The sequence below is a fragment of the Porites lutea genome, chromosome 4, assembly GCF_958299795.1.
Source record: "Porites lutea chromosome 4, jaPorLute2.1, whole genome shotgun sequence".
Classification (NCBI taxonomy): Eukaryota; Metazoa; Cnidaria; class Anthozoa; order Scleractinia; family Poritidae; genus Porites; species Porites lutea.
In genome coordinates, this window is record NC_133204.1 from 46,531,326 (window position 1) to 46,546,213 (window position 14,888).

At 38.2% G+C, this 14,888-nt stretch overlaps 1 protein-coding gene and 1 pseudogene across 1 annotated transcript in view; one reads left to right on the top strand and one right to left on the bottom strand.

The window, feature by feature from the left end:
* Positions 1 to 14,888, bottom strand: part of LOC140934765 (DNA-directed primase/polymerase protein-like) — a 56,841-nt gene that overhangs the window by 5,141 nt on the left and 36,812 nt on the right. The window lies entirely within an intron of this gene.
* Positions 1,038 to 2,863, top strand: LOC140935936 (putative protein-lysine deacylase ABHD14B pseudogene; annotated as a pseudogene).

Here is a 14,888-nt window from a genome sequence, read left to right on the forward strand (position 1 = left end):
GTTTGACTGTAGAGGTATAGATTGAAGGGGGTTGGGGGAGGGTCACCTCTTATATAAAGTTATATGGGGGTGGGTCAAGAATTAACTAATGGGCTTAAAGGGGTGGGTCACGTTTTTTCTTTCATGCTAAAACAAAAAAAAATCCCCCCACCCCCCCCCCCCCCCCACATAAATAATGACCGGTCCCTTAGCAGAGCGAATCAAAACAGTCGACTCGGTTCTTATAAGAACACAAATTTAATTCTCAGAACCACTGAATGAATGATTTACAAAGAACTTTCCTTATATTATCTGCATCTTTTTCCTCCACTTAAGCTGCTGTTTCTCTTCTGGGATAACTTTGAAAATCGTTGTTTTTTACACTTTATGAGGCTTCATGTTTGTGTTGTTGTGTTCATTCACGAAAAAGAAAATTGGCAATGTTTTTCCCGCCTTCTTTCCACCATGCGTTGATCACGTGCTGTAATGTATCCCGAGCGGGTTACATTGTTTTAAAATGTATCACGATCGGGATACATTTGATTTTAGTCAAGGCCATGTGACCAAGAATCAGCCAATGGCTGTCCCTGCTTAGTTGAGTAAAAGTCTAGGAATATAACAATACAAATTATTACCCTCCCTTAAGAATAAGTTGCAATTCTTAAGTCAAATGATTAATAAATGAAACGTCAGCCAAATATAATTGATTGAAGTCAAATTTGGTGTATTTTGATACATGTTTTAAACAAGGTGATGCGTCATACAATATTTCTCAAAAGGTAGGGTGAATTAAAAATAATGTCAATATGAAGCGGGCTGGGACGAGAAACATTTCTTTCTTCAGCTAAATCAAGAAAACATTTTGTTTTAACAAGAATCCTCTCCAAAGATATACAAAGTATAGAAGAATACCCTCTCAGTCTTTTCTGTTTGTTTTCTGTTTGTAATGTTAAACAAAAAAAATTCTATGCGTAAAAGAGTCGTATCCTAACAACTGAATTTAACTTGTCTGGAATGAACAAGAATAATTAATTTTTTAACCGAAGGGAAAACATAGTAATAAATATGTGCCTTTTCAGACGTGGAAGCAAGATGAAGCTAAAATTCGTGCTGGTAATATTCTTTGCCGCTTTAATTATAATCTTTGCTTGGTATTACGTCAACACTGGGCAAAACCCTGTGGTAGATATTAAAAGTAAAGTAATTTCATTGGTGGACAAGTATTATGAACATATGGTCAGCGATTACAGCAAAACACAAACGCCTGAGCCGGCCGATTATATTATGCATCCTGAAAATGATGAAAAGGAAACGGAAGATGATGTTGACGAGAGAGGGGAAATAACGGAGATCAAGACGGACACGGATTCCAGTGAACCTTCAGGGGAAGAAGCGAGCACTATTGATAAACAGAACCAAGACACGAGATCAAACAAAAAGCCTTTAGACCATGAAACAGGTCATACTACACTTATAAACACTCACCCGAACGTTAAAATGATGAACGCCCTGTGTGCAAACCCTGGTACGCTTTCGTACAGTGAAGGCTTTCTCGAGAACGCAAGGATGACGTTCTATAGAGAGGCAAGACCGAGTAACAGTTCAAAAGAAACCATTACAGTTTTGTTCCTACATGGAAATGGAATGACTTCAGCTGTATGGATTAATATTGGCACATTTCAAATCTTAGCAGAAATGGGGTATCGAGCTCTAGCTCTAGATCTACCAGGCCACGGCAATTCCAATAATGTAAATATACCATACTCGCACGAGGAAATCTTGGGATACATGACAAATTTATTAGCTGCCCTAAAGCTTTATCTGCCCGTCTTAGTGTCTCCATCTAAAAGCGGTGAGTATGCTATGCCGTTACTAATGGCATATCCACATGTTCTCCGCGGATTAGTAGCCATTGCACCGTCCGATACATCACACTATTCAATCAGTGACTATCGAAAACTTACTGTTCCGCTGCTGGTTATGTTTGGCGAGAAAGACGACACAATGCTCAAACCGTCGTCACTTGATAGTTTGTTTTACGTTCCCCAACGCAAGATTTACATGATAAAAAACACGACACATTCTTGTTACGTTGATCACCCTCCAACTTTTCATAAGCTGTTACTACAGTTTTTGGATCAACTGAAAAAATAATTGGCCATTCTGAATCTGTCTTGTTTCCGATAAGCATCTTTGCCGCTGTGGCGACGTGACCCTTCTCATGACAAAATTACGAGATACCACATAAGAAATATAGTCCTTCTGCCAAGCCAATGATTGGCTTTTACGCTTTTAAGACAGAGATTTTATGGTTGTTTGAATAAAGGGGAGGGCGGTAGGGGGGAGAGCTATGTATATCATTCAACAGAACTCGTCGCTTGAGTCCGTACGCCCCGCGATCCAGCATTTTTTTCCATACAAATCCTTATAAATAACAATTATGCACCGACGGAAGTGAGTGACCGACATTGAGGTGAATAACTGTGATACTGTGTAGCAAAATAGTAAGATAATTGAGCACAAAACTGGTTATATTCAACTAATTCATTGCTGCCAAAGATAACAATTTTGCGGGCGAGCAAATGACCGAACGGACAGTTTTACTTGTAAAAACTGCCAATAAACCGAAATTTAGTAGACAATTAGAGAGCGCGAAAAACACTATCCACTGTTTGCTAATTTTCTCATGCTCTTTCTATATCTGGTATCGTTTAAGGCCACCCCATAGATTTTTTTTTGTAAAGAAGGTCTCGTGACTGTAAGGGGGCCTATTGCACTATCGAGCTGTTTGGGGACGCTATTACTCCTTTTATTGCCTAAACAATGAGTTGCTCAAAAAGCTGGGTCAAAACTCGTCCCCGAAAACTTTCCTATAGTGCAATTCGACACAACATTGGCTTAGTGTCAATAAAGCAATCTATATATAATTATTACCTTCGGCAAAATGATGTGTATGAAAATAAAGTATATTGTGTGTCTGTGTGTGCTTGATTATACAATTCCGACAAAAAAGGGTTTATCTCCATATCGTTCTGTGATTAGGCAAGGCGCCAGAAGTGTTCAACAAACTTAAGCTAGTAGCGCTCAACATATTAATAGAGGGACTTGTCCTTACTACGGAATACGATTAATCGACCGTACCCATGGATTCTTAAGTAACCTGTGGATTTGTTGGTAAAGGTACCGGGCGTAGAAGGCGACAGCTTCTACGGCGGTCTGGGATCATGAGGACCCTCAGTCTCCCCTCCCATCTGCGTTTCTGAGACTGGGGAAACGGCTAGGCAACTTCATGAGACAAGACCCCTTAGTAACAGTAAATAAATAAATAAATAAATACACAGTTGACGCCCGATAACTCGAACCTTCAAGAAGAAATAGAAAAAAGTTCGAGTTATTGAGGGTAAAATTATAAAGAAAACGATCTAAAGAGAAATGTAAATTGCTTTGAGTTAGCCGGAGGTTCAAAAGTTATAGAGGGTTCGAGTTACCGGGATTCGACTGTACAGTCAAACCTGTGTACAACGGTCACCCTTGGGAAATAGGCAAGGTGACACTTATATACAGGGTGACCGCTATATACAGGTCAACTCTGCGGAAAAAATAAGGCAACTGAAAACTTTGGGAAGTTATCCGGTGACCGTAATATACAGTGTGACCGCTATATACAGAGCCGTGTGTATGACATTACAGTAGGCTGATTTAGCAACAGAACACGAACGTCATTTGACGAAGGGAAAGCGACAGGAAGACGGGAAACTCGACTTACGGTGCCCAATTTGTCGCTCTGCCATTGGTCAAGCCAGTTGTTTGATTTGCGCGCGCCGTCGTCAACTGACTTTCCCTTTATTGCTAAATCAGCCTAAAAAAATACAGGACATGAAACGGTAAACAACGGAACGAAACGTCCGGCCCGGCCCCCACGTCGAAAAACACTGAAACTCAAATATCACAGAGGTCAGCTGAAAAGTTCATTTGTTTCTTTTTGATTAGCGTTTAGAAGAAAGGTGGCTGGATACAACCAGTCAATGAAGTGTGTACTACATCAAGCCCTTAGATCTTCTAAAACACTTTATAATTCATCCTAACCTTTTAAGATAGATTTCTGTGAACTAGTCCATAATTCCTTATGGAATAAAGGGGATTGTTGTCGCCTAGAACGGTTACCAAAAGAAAAAAAAAAGGTTTTTGTCGCTTGAATTTCAGAGTCTTTTGATGAATTAAATGAGGCAGCAGCGAAGTAATAAAGAAAATAATTTTTAGAAGGTAAATTGTGGTTAACTGTGTCAACATACAGCGGTTTTTATTTTGGTTCTCTTCCTCGTACCTAGACGCCTCTGTCTTGATAGTCCCTTGCGCGTCGTCAGCAGACACTCGCGTGTCACCCGCGTTTCGCGCCCGCCTCTGTGCGAAAAAACGAAGCGCCTGAGGAGGAGGCTGGTTTGACTATGGTTTGAAGAGGAAACAGGTGAGAAACAAAGGATGATAAGCATGAAAAGGCGACTAGTATTTCTTTCAAACATTGTTTATTTATTTTTTTCAACTAATAATACATAAAAGGCACCGTTTACAAGAATCACAGTCATGTTCCCGTGTACTGACCTGTTTATGACCCTTCTGCCATTGTGGCGCTGAGACCACGTGCTGTGAAAGAAGCCTGCTTTGCCTGAACTTTGTTAAAACGCCCCTTCTAAAAGCTTGATTGAAATCAAAGCTTTGTTGTTTTAAAGTAGTTTAATGAAGTGAAGCAGTGAAAGAGAAGCTAATATCACGTCTTTTCTTAAAAATTAGATCTTCATAAAATATGCTCAAATGTAATTACGGGCTGCCAGATCAATTAAACGAGGTTACGTTTTACCTTAAACCTCAAGGAAGGTTATACAAGTACTGAAATCTAAGGTTTTGCTCCGTCATTGTTGTTCCAGATGAATGAAACTACAAAGGATTTCATGTCTTTGATTGTTCTTTCATTGTTTTCGCAAAAAGACCACGTCGGTTTAAGTAAATAAAACTGAACAATAGAGCCACTTGCTTGAGTAACAGTTCAGAAGTTCCTCGGCTCTGTAAAAACGTTCAACGCTCATCTAGAAACATACGCATTTTTTATTGAGCCCATCTTTGTTTATTTTATGAATTTCTTTCTTCAAAGCTGACCATTCTCTTCTTGAGGAAACGAAGTCCCCTTACATTTTTCGGACTTTCCTCTAGAAGCATTTCCACAGGAAGTGACAAAACAGAATGAACATACTTTGGTTCCTTTGTAATCCGTTCCCACAGCAATTCACTCAGAATTCTCAGTACAACTACGTTTTTTCTTTCAAAAAAGTGTCTTAAACAAGTTTCTGAAAAGAACCTAAAACAGAAGATAAAGATTGTCTCCGGAAAGTTGCAATTCTCTTCAACGGAAGATGGTAAAGAGGCATTTCAAAACCTTCCTTCCTCGATTATCAGGTGCCGGAATTTCTATTGACGCTTTTGTACTTTACTCAGTTATCACCATGTGAGAATGGCGTAGGACCGGGCTACACCAGAAAGCTTTAGCAAACACGAAGACGACGACGGCAAGGAGAACGTTAAAAACCGGAGCGAAACAACGTCCAACACTCTTTTCGACAAAGAAACTTTGTCGTCAAGAACATGACGACGAAATTTCTTTGTATTTCTAAACATGGTCCCCAAAAATTCAATTCCAGGAAAAATAACTTACATTTGACATACTGGGGGACTTGAAATAATCGCGATGAAGCTTGAAAGATGGCGAATTCATTTTATTAGTGACATTTTCGCTGTCGGCGCCGTCTTTCGCGGTCTATCTCGCACTATTTAGCAACGTTATTGATTTTAAGGTGTTCTTTTCGTATAAGGATCTATTATGGTAATAGGACTAAGTGGTGTCCAATTTGTGTGCAATTTGTTTAATCATGAGCATGATTACAGAACGAATTAGATGGCACGAAGTCCTGTTACCAATTAATCATAACCGTTACAATTTCCGAGAAAATAAATGCGTTCTTTTTGGTGCTTTTAATACCAAACGGGAAATTAATATTACCGGAGGAGACCCTGTGTAATGTTACAAATTCGTCCATTTTGGAAAATCTTCAGGGCCCAGTTGTTCGAAGGCCGACTAGTGCTTCTTTTTCTTTTGTTCAAAAGCATTTTCTCGGATAATTTTCTCTGTTATTTTTAGAACTTCCAATCATCATCATCGTATAGACTAAAAAAAAAACTGAAATTCTTTTTAAGCTTTCAAATCGTAATCCAAATCTCGCACTAACCTTGGGTTATCTTAACCTAGCTTTGAAAAACTCGGCCCAGTTTGGTAGGGTAAGTGGTTGTTGCTATAGTTATTTTGATAACTTCTGTGATTGGTGGATTTAGCTGAGTGCATTTAATATCATTGGCTAATGTAACTGTCCGATTACACTGTCCGATTACAACCCTATACAATGATTACAGAAAAATAGAACAGTTAATCAAATCAAATTTGAGGAAATTGTAATGGTTATGATTAATACACCCTATAGCTCGAACGTTTCCAAGTTCTGGAGACTCTAACTGAATGCATTCATAATTACTGTTCGATTTCCTAAAATCAACCCTTCGATTCCAACTGTAGGAGAACAGATTTTAGAAGTACAAAAAGAGATCGGGACGGTGGCAGTAGCAGTAATTAAATTTCTTCTTCAGGCTGTTGCAGCGTATTGTAAGAATCTCAAGTTACAAGGACGATACTAAGATGAAACAAGTTCAATTTAGCCAGTGAATACCTTAACGCAATACGAGGTTCTATATTATATTCATACTGATCAATTAAGTTAATTAGATTTGAGGAGAGAAAGATAGTATTCACATGTGTTTGCAGGTGATTAAAGGTCGACCAACAAAAGAAACTGAAGAAATTGAAATTAAACTGAGTTTCGCTACACGTGGAGACATTGCAAAAACGGATTGCGAAATACCGTAATGACCGAATGTATACACAAAGATTTAAATTGGCATTGCTAGTTAAGAAGTAACTAAGTTTTACAAAGATTCCGTCGAAACAAATTTTAGCTTACAGTCGGGAAATTGGGTGAAATTCGTCTGAAATTAAAATGGTCCAACTGAGAACAAAGAACTAGGAAGCTGATAAGGCGCGTGGTAAGAACTGAGAGCGGTTTAATTAAGACCAGCGAAACTGACAGTTTTCATAACGAACTTTAACGTTCCAATCCTGAAATTCCAGGTTCCTGAGGAGTGTTTCTTGTTTAACTTAATTGCAAAAGACTCACAAAGAACTCAATCGTGTTGTTACTGAAAACTACCGTACAACTGCTGCCTTTTTTGAAATACTGACTAAAGAAGGAATGAATATTTACGCTTATAAGGAGAAGCAAATACAACGGAGCAAAATTACTGACTGTACTTTTGATTAAAAATGAAGTTTTAGAAGTTTGGAAATAACCAAAATTAACCCTTACATAAAAAATAAGAAAAACAAATTCAAAAAACCATTTGAATCTGGCATTTTTACTCAGATTAATTGTACGAACTTTACAAATTTTCACAAATCTTTACCGATCATGAAATAATTCGGTCACGTTGTAAGCCTGTGCAGAAAATTACATAAATATACCCCCTGGCCCAGATAGCTTATTGGAGTACAGTTATGGTTTTGATTGCCGTCACTGTGTTTTAGAAATCTCCGCGACCTGCAAAAAGTCACCCCCCCAAAATGTGATAATAACTAAGGACGTTCCCACTTTTTGGAGTCTCTTACTGGACCGTCAACATAAGTAGTTTAGTACATTGAGTCATAATTTTGGCTCCAAAAACAGACTGCAAAAGGAATTAAAGAGAAAAAAAAACAATGAGTAAAGAATTTTTATTCCAAAATGTATGAACGTATACGTACAAAGGTGTTGTATCTATAACTTGGATTGTGAATGACAATGGCAAGATACCCTTCATTTTATTGGCTCCAGTTCATTACAGGTCATTACCATATTCTGTTGAAACCTGAATTTCTGTTGCAACGGCAGGGTAACAGATATTCAGAATAACGAAGCTTGACGCCGCACTTCAGTTTAACGGAAAGGTTGGCCCGGTTTTTAAGTTATAACAAGTTTTTTCCTGAAAAGGAAAAGAATAGCATCCTGTCTGAGAGAGATATAGAGCTGTAGCATCGAAAATGGAACGCCAAAACTATAGAAACAGAATAAACTATCAATTGATATTGAACTCAATGAAATTCAACAATGCCGAATTCATAACCTAATGTACCGAACCTCCTTAGTTTCAGCCAAGCAAGTTGAATCGTCTGTCTTCAACTAGCCCGATGAATTTGAGGTGAAAATACCGCACGTATAATCAGCGACACTAATTTCCAACTCTCGTTCTCGCAATTGATGCTAAATTCTCTGTTAACATTTACACTTAAAACCAAATAAAAAAGACATGTATTTTAGTTCTAACTTTCGAACGATACAATCTTTTCCCGTTTGATCATTCAAATTAAATTTATTTCTTAGAAAATACTTTGCTCGGCGCTATTTCGGCCATTGAACATTTAACAAAATGAGTGTTTTCTAAGCTCAAAGAAACTAGCATCTACAAGAATAATATTGGTATCATTTGTTAAGAGGGCTTTCTGTCCCTTTAAAAACTTAAAAATAAATAAAAATAACGATCGATACAACTCTTCATTTCAAGCGTTCGCGATGAATACTCCTCGATAGAAATTCAGTTCTCGTTACCTCATTTCGAACACTATACATATTTAAACGGTCAAATTCACAACTAACTAGGCTGCCATGGAAGATCGTCACTGCTCTCTGGCTGATCACTCCAAATCCTTACAAACTGTTAGGGTACCAATTAAGATTAAGGTGCCGCTTGATTCTTCGGGTATTTCTGTCAGTTGTCAAATCTTAAGCGCAACTCATCATAAATCAAACACGCTATGCCACGCGAAAACGTTGCCTAACTTGTATCTGATTATGTTTCAGGTTGCCATAAGTTTCTTTCAGATAACAAGTCTTTCTCGCACGCAATCCTCTCTACGATTAAAAACTTCACCCGTGTGTAAAGGCGAATTGTACGGATCTTACGAGGGCAAAGATTTAGTAATCATTGATTCTTTCGCTTGTATTATCTAGTCCTTTAAATACATTCTATGCATGATCGCTTCGGCAAGTATACATTAATAAACACCTTTATAAAGGTAACACCTTTGTCTTCTTTTTAGCGCATTTCCAAAGAAATCCAACATAGCGCAAAAGAGGCGAAACAACAAAGCGTTTATACAATTCTTAATTTGTTAAAATGCAACTATTATCGGATTAAAATCGCCTTATCGAATCAGCTGATAAGGAAGAGAAAGAATAGAGGCTTTAAAGTGATTTACAACGTGCCCTTTGTTTATTCCACGTGCTTTGTAGAAGCACAAAAAAGTGCAAGGACAGCCATTTGTTTTGTTAACACTAATAGAGTCAAAAGACCTATAAAGATGACATTTCTATTGTGTTATGTTTAACTAACGTCTAAATTTATTACCCGCTAGAACAGAAAACATTCAATAAAGAGGCGGTTGTTAACACATTTTTTGCCTCTTTTTATTTACGCTTCAGCCATAAAGTGAATTACAAGCGCCTCAATGGTGTTTGAGTGCCGATGTATAGTAGCTTGTCTTGTTTTCAACATTCAACCAGCAAGACATCGCTCGAGCGTCAAGTATTTCAAATGTTAAGTAGTTGATGCGACATTTTGCTACCGGCAGCCGTTTGAAAGAACCACGAACGGCCATCAATCGTTGGAACATTTTTTTTTTCTGACAAATTGGCATGAGCCTATTGAACTTTCCAGAGTTCTCTTAACATTAGTGTAAAATACGGAAGTTTATTAATATTCAGTTGGAGGCAGCACAAAACGCCAATTTATTGTACAAGGACTTGTTTCTTAGTGTTTTGTCTCGGTATGCGTTTAATTCGTTAAGCATTTTAACGCGGCACGCAATAATTTCTTACCCGTTCGGACACTCCCTTTCTTGCTCTTCTAGAACAAACATGTGAGGATTTCCACTGTTGCAGAGCACAAGGCGTGCACAGTTAGACATCACAGCGGAAATCGTAAGGGATAACGAACTAAAGAGACCTCAAGCAACTCCTCTTGCACGTGCTTAGTACACCATGTCATTTAAGCAGCTGTATGTGTCCCATTTCAGGAAAACGACAGCTGTGCATGCTGATTGACTACACAAATGGGAATTTGCGAGATTTCTCTTCGTTTTGAACGGTACGAAAAGTCAAAAAATAAAATGACACTTTCTCTTTGCACGCACTTTTAACAGTTCAGGAAAGCCAAAGTACTCTTATAATGGCGTCGATGAAGTTGACAAGGGTAGTGGTGTCGACTGCCACCTGTTATGTTTGTGATGAAATCCCACGTGTAAATCAGTCCTCCTAACAGAGCTTAAAACTGAAGAAAATTTACCTTCAATACAAATTATAGTAAGGCACAGTGACACTGAGTGAGCTTAGCTTGGCAGAATTGCTTTTCTACAATAACAAACAGTGAAAATAAACATATAGCAGGTACAACAGTGCGCTTGTCAAGACTTAAAATTCAACTGCCAGAAAGTCACGTCATTTTATTATTCGAGGGCTTCTCTTCTCGCTCAAATGGCATCAAAAAATCGTTTTGCGGACCAACGAAAGTAAAATTCAGAACTGACGTCGCGCTTTTTCAAGTCTTGAACTTCAGTTGTGAGAAAGTCATTGACAAGTATTTTTGTCCTTGGAGGCCTTAACTTGTCTTGCCGCTTATACTTTCAATAAAACGCGATCGAAAAACGTTTTGCGGACCAAGGAAAGTAAAATTTAGAAACTTTGACAGCATTCCAGATAAACTGCAGTTAAACCCTACACAGGGTGTTTAAATACCGAGGTGACAGGGCCTGATACAAAATTTAAATAGTTATATCAAAAGTTGGTTTTAACAGGTCCCAACATTTCTATTATTTCCATTTCTAACGAATGCTAGAGTACCTATTGAGCAGAGTGACAGATATCAAAAGACTACAAGTCGTTGACGACTTGCTTTTAACCACGAAACATCTGGTATGGTTATTAAAAAGATCTTTTTTCTGCCTTATGTAGATACAGCGAATCCAGCCGAGAAAAAGCTATAAGCTTGTGAAAGCTACAACTTACAGTGCATTGCATTTTCAAGAAATATTGCAAAGCTAGACTTCATTCCCATTTGCTCAGGGAATGCACTAAATGAAACGCAAAGTGCAACGCAAGCGAATAAAACAACTTTTGAAAATGGTAACCTTCATTTTCTTGTTTTGCCTCTTGCAGGATTCGCACGAGCTGTTAAGCGGCTGGCCTGTTTTAGTAGGACACTTATTCAATTAACTCTAATAGTTACAGGAGCAACCCATCACAGAAAGCCTGATTTAAAGTATTAAGGAAAAAAACTGCAACGAACTAGTTTTCACGGGTAGTAGAAATAAGTATGGCTGAGGCACCAAATGTACCATTGCTTGGTTAGTCGGTTAAAAGACTAGTCCTGCTTCCACCAAGTCCCACCTTGATAACTGTACTGATTTCGTGGACTCTTATGTACTCGAAACTGACTTATCCTGTGGTCAAGTTATCCATGCATTCCTAGATCACATTCATAAAGAGAGATACAGTATGCTCATAGGACAAAAACGTCGTCGCGCTTTGACAAGAGCTGCCGGTGTGTTTGTGGAGCGTTAATACATGTTATCGTATCATTTAGTGACACGCTTCGGTCTCGATTAAGGACTAGGCATCCTTATAAACCAAACGGTTGAGCTCAGTTGCAAAACGCCACTTAACGGCACGGTCCTTACTCGTCTTAATTTTTTCTGAAACAGATGGGAAAAGTACAACTAGAATCAAGTTATGCCTAGAAATTAAAAACTATCTAAGGTTCTTATATTACTAAATTTTCAAGAGTTTCGAGGTTTATGCCTCATCAGCAGTGGATGTAGTTTAGCGTAGATTATCTATTCCACTTACAAGAAGAGTCACTCGTTATTTACCCCTAACTTTCAGACACATTAGAGGATTATTATCTTCACCATCTCTTAAAATACTTACAAGCGCTACATAGCCACATTTTTTAATATTTTGAGCGTAATTTGTAACTCCATTACTCTTCGGTTCCCAGAGAAGACTGCACAGTGGGCGAAAGTGACAAGAAAAGATGATGATCGATTATCTGAACCGATGTTTTCTGTCCCAATTGGGGGTAACTACATGGTGGCATCGTCCAATGAGGAAATTTCTCATGGGAACTTCAGAGGTCATCGAGCCCCATTCAGCCACGTACGAACTACACTATTTTTCAAAGATCTCAGATTTCAGAACACTTCTGATGAAAATGCACAGTGCACTTCGCGAAAATTCTGCCGAAGATGTTTGAATAGTCACACGATCAAGGAATCTAAAACTTAAGCCTTTTTCACGCAACACCTTCATTATTGTCTGTACTAGGAGCGGAAGGTTACATTAACTTCACCCCATCACATAAGAAAATGTCAGAGGGAAAGTTCTCTTGACCGCGTCTTTCTTACGCGTACAGGAATGTCAGTTTCCTTCCAAAAAGAAGAACATTAAACTTTTAAAACACCCTTTCCAAGTCCTCAACCCAATATTTTGACTTGGTACCCGCCCAAGGAAAGCAAAATGAACACCTTAGTCTGGCTTAATTATCTCAAACTACATTCCGTGGCGGTTGTCTATTCACTTATCCAAGCGTGATAGCAATGTTTTGGAAAAGGAAAGGTTTCTACTCTCAAATAATTATACTCGACAGATGTGTTAACAATTTCTGCTGGTTGTGACAGGAACAACTTGAGGAAATTAATTCCACCACGAAGGACCCTTGAAGTTGTCTCTGGAGACCATTAAAAGAAATGTCATGAAACAAAGAATTTTGAAAAATTAAATGGGCCTATCTTGTTTTAATTCAAACTACTTTGGCGAACGGACAGGACACGTTAGCCATTTCGATCCCTGATTAGCCATCATATGTTTATACAGCTTTCTTTCATTTGTATAATTATGTTTTTGGATGAAGCAAACAAAGCATTTCCCATGGAATTTACCTGACTTTTGCCGACCGGTCTTAAGGCCTTGTTTACCTGTACCCAAGCAGGACATTTCAGTAGTGCCAAAATGACGGCCTTCTTCAGTCCACGATCGTAATAATCTCTACTTCACAAGTCAGTACATTCTGCACTGACTTTCTGAAGAACTCCTAGTTCTTAAGATCATTATGCAATGTGACATCAACCCTCACCTTCATTGGTGCCCCCGTCTCAAGCAAATTTCCATTCAATATCTCTATTTCCATTTCGATTGTATGTACCACCAGTAACCGAAGACTAAGTGACCTGCAGTCGCTGTCAATTTCCTTTGTCCATTATAGCTTATACGCCTGAATGCAAAATCAAATTAGGTGAATGGATCGAACAGTTCTACAGCGCACTGGCATGCAAGCCTAGCGATATCTCCATAGGCAGTGGTTATTATGAATCGATGTTTTTTCCCTAGAAACCATATGTATCGCAAGACTTGGATGAAATCTTTGCCTCATCAACTATCGTATTTGGCCTTTTTAATATATGTACATGAAACTTAAAACGTTTCATCTTGCTTATTATACTGTATTCTACATGGGTCTAAAAATCCGATAGATTCATTGAAGCACACGACCCTAATTTAAGACGCCGTTTTTTGCTACTGTACCTTTATCAAGGAAAACAAACTTCCAATTGTAACTAAACAACGCGCTTCAAAATTTGTTATTAAGTTTTTAAACAATGGTTTGTTTATATCTTATTTTTTTCGCTTCACCAAGCCCGTTATTGAATAACTAGGGAATTAAGTTGCTTTAAACACGCGCTTTAACCAAACAAGCATTTCGAAATATTTCGCAACTATTCCAGGTGAACTTTTTTCCTTTTGTTTCAGCTTTTGACAAATTAACGCCTGTTGTTGCTGAGCCCCTCGAACAAAATGAACCTTATTGCTCTAATTTTTGTTTCTTTTATTTTCTTAACCTTTTCTATCTTGAAATTTAAACTTCTACATCTAATCTTGCAAGCACGTTCGGAAGGTTCTAGCGATAATGGAAATTCGTTCATCGTGTAAAATGTGCCACTGAGCTGTGTATGATGAAAAAGTGGCTGACTACATTTCACGCTTTAAGCCGAAAACAATAGTGTTGTTAGTTTCACGACTTTAATATGCTTTTTCAATACAGTGGAGAGAGGTAGTGAATTTTGCAGTCAGTATTGTTCATTGAGGTTGAATTCTATGGTTAATAGGTGTATTGAATGTGAACCTTGCCCCTATTAACAAAGGAACCTTAAACATTTTCATCAAGGGACATTTACGTTTAAAAGACTTTCGGAGACTATAGACGGATATGACTCGGAAAGTGTCATTTTTGTTAAAGAATGGAGGGGAACTGCCAAGCTGACTTGTGTAGAATGTCGCAATTCATTATATGTCAACAACTAAGAAACTCAATTTGGCCAAATGCGCTCTCGTGATAAGAACATGACTAGAATCAATAATGAACTGGTCGTTTCCAACGGCAGTAATGGAACGCTATTGAAACTCATAGTCAAAACCTGACAGACAACTGACTGAATTGTATTGCTTGAATTGATTATCTATTTTTTCCTTTCGACATTACATGAAAAGCCGTCTATCTCTTGATACAGGTTGTAGTCATTCACGGACGGTTTCACGGTAGTCAAGGGGGGAACACACATTAAGTAAACAGGCAACACTTTACATCAGTTCTTCTCCGCCGACATTCGTTTCAAACTGACAAATTCACATGTTTATCTGTCTGAATAAATCGCTACAGTCAGCAAATAAAAT